This window comes from Otolemur garnettii, unplaced genomic scaffold, assembly GCF_000181295.1.
Source record: "Otolemur garnettii isolate 467f Iridium unplaced genomic scaffold, OtoGar3 scaffold02521, whole genome shotgun sequence".
NCBI classification, from domain to species: Eukaryota; Metazoa; Chordata; class Mammalia; order Primates; family Galagidae; genus Otolemur; species Otolemur garnettii.
The window spans coordinates 1-2,480 of NW_003854916.1; the positions used below are offsets into that span (position 1 = coordinate 1).

Consider the following 2,480-nt stretch of genomic DNA (forward strand, 5'->3'; position numbering starts at 1 on the left):
CTCCTCTGATGAAGACATCCAGTACCGCCTGTTGACAAGATTTGTGAATGAGGCAGTCATGTGCCTGCAGGAAGGGATCTTGGCCACACCTGCAGAGGGAGACATTGGAGCAGTCTTTGGGCTCGGCTTCCCACCTTGTCTTGGAGGTTGGTCTTGCAGGATGGGCAGGTAGTTCTCTTTACTCTAGAGCTCATGTTGCTGTCTCCTTCAACAAAATCCTATTTCTCCCTTCAGGGCCTTTCAGATTCACAGATCTGTACGGTGCTCAGAAGATAGCAGACCGGCTCAGGAAGTATGAGGATGCCTATGGAAAACAGTTCACCCCATGCCAGCTGCTAATTGACTACGCCAACAATCCTAACAAGAAGTTCTACCAGTGAGTGGGGCTTTTGCCCCGCCGAGTTGGCGCACTAGCCCCAGCTGCCAGCAGTGCTGGTTCTCTATCAGAGTGGTGTCCAGACTTCATCAGAGTAACCAGAAGGAAGATGAACTCGGACATTGGGTTTGCTCTTTGCTCAAAGTGCCTTCAGCCATCTCTCCCTCTTGATGAAGTCTGTGAAATAGAGTTTACACTTCATGTTGGAAGGTGGAACCCACCATGCTCATTTTATAAGCCCCAAGGCCCAGAATGGCAGCATAGAGCCATCTGGAGCTGTCTTTGCTGCCTGCTCCTCCCTGGAGGCCTGGGTGGCCTATGGTGGTAAGGACAAACATACATAACAATAAAAACCAAGCTCTGTAGCAGCCTTTGTGCCTGTTTGTCACTTTTTCTTCTTCTGTCTCTGCCTTTCTGGTTTAAACCCCTTCCTTCAAGAAATGAGCTGTTAGAAAAAGCTGTGTTCTGGAAAAATATGTTGGGCAAGGAACCATGATGATGGAAAGTGGGACTTGGTGTCCTTAAAGCCACGTAAACCTGTTTAAATGCTAGGCTGGACATCTGGGTACCAGAAGGGAGTGGCCTTAGTTGACTTGAGCAGCAAAAATGTGATAGGTATGGCATACCATGACATGAAAGGTAGTTTTTGTCCTAACTGGACTCCTCATTGTATGATTTTACCCTTTTCTTTTCTTGGTGTCATTTGCAGGTGCTTCTCAGGAAGTCTGTGCTAAGAATTAAGCAGGGGAGCTGACATTTCCCCAATCGTGCATGGCATGGCTGCCCCAGAGCAGGGAAGATGCCTGTGCAGTGGTGAGAGGCCGTACAGGAATGGTGCAGGGATGCTGACGGGCCCCACACCACCTGTGTTCTGCCACAGCCTCGACTCTTCCCCCGCCGCACCCCACCCCCTAGTGTGGAAAGTTTCTGTACTCACATTCTGGTGGCAACAGTGCCCAGTCTGGGTAAACAGCATTAGGGCTCCCAACTGGGTTTGGCAGAAGGATCCACACTGAGTGTGTATGGAATCATAATTCAAGTCCCACCACACTCTGCATTCTAAACTGTCAGATCTGACCAATTACTCCTGCTTCTGCTCCAGTTGCAAGTACTTGAAGTATTTTCTTGGTTCCAGCTCTGTAGCTGGGACTAGCAGGCAGGGAGCTTAGCTCTGGCTCTAGTAAACACTGTTGGTTGCTAGGAAGCTAGACCCTAAAACCCAGTCATCTCTGAATTGAGGTTTTCAGATGACCAACAGACAGCAGAGAACTGATCCTTTGCACCAAGGCCATTAATAGGCTTCTAAATGTGGAGTCTGAGAGAGCCCGAGGTGGGCATTCTGCCAATGCAGGAAGAAACCTGGGCCCTGGCTGATGGCCTTGAGCATCAACAGCTGGGTCTTACCCTTCAGCAACCAGGTACGTGTGAGTTATTTCAAAACACAAGGAGGAGTTGGAGAGTTCTTATAGGGCAGGGAGGGAATAGTGAGGGACTTGCAGAAGGGAACAAAGACTGCTATCAGCTGCCTCTGGGACAATGGAAAGGGCCACATACCCACACCATTCCAAAGCCGTTCCTGCACGGAGCCATATACACTGTGTTCTTGGGTCCCCGTGGCCCTCCAAAAAGAAGACAGCAGCTGACACTCAGAATTCCACTTGCACTATTCTTTAGTGGTCTAGCATTTATTTCACTAGTCCTTGAGGATTCATTGAATGGTCTGCAAGAAAACCAAATGTCTCTATATCACAGTTTCTGTGTTCTATTCTCTGAACCCTCTTTTGTCAGAGTTGAGGCAGCCTGTTTGGAGTGTAGGCACAAGCACAGCTTAGCTACTCTTAAGAGAATAAATACCTAGGTAGACTAAATAAGGCAGAAGAGAAGGCTGGTGCCTTGGAGGCCCTGACACTAGTGCTATTTTGTGATTCTAGGCGGGTGCAATGGGACGGGGTGGGATGGGTGTGGGGGGTTGTACACAATAATCAGAGGCCTGGGTGCCAAGCAGATCACCATACTTGAAACTGAAGGGCACAAAGATCTCTGCAGCATGTGAACGAGTGCAAGACTGAGGTCCAGGAGGAAGGCCAAAGGCAGGCTTTCTCAA

The 2,480-nt window shown here is 49.2% G+C and overlaps 1 long non-coding RNA gene across 1 annotated transcript; it reads left to right on the top strand.

Moving 5' to 3' along the window:
- Positions 1-6: 6 nt before the first annotated feature.
- Positions 7-747, top strand: LOC111722919. Its single transcript, XR_002771551.1, has 2 exons — positions 7-146; positions 235-747. It is a non-coding gene; the product is annotated as an uncharacterized LOC111722919 (long non-coding RNA).
- The last annotated feature ends 1,733 nt before the right edge of the window (positions 748-2,480 follow it).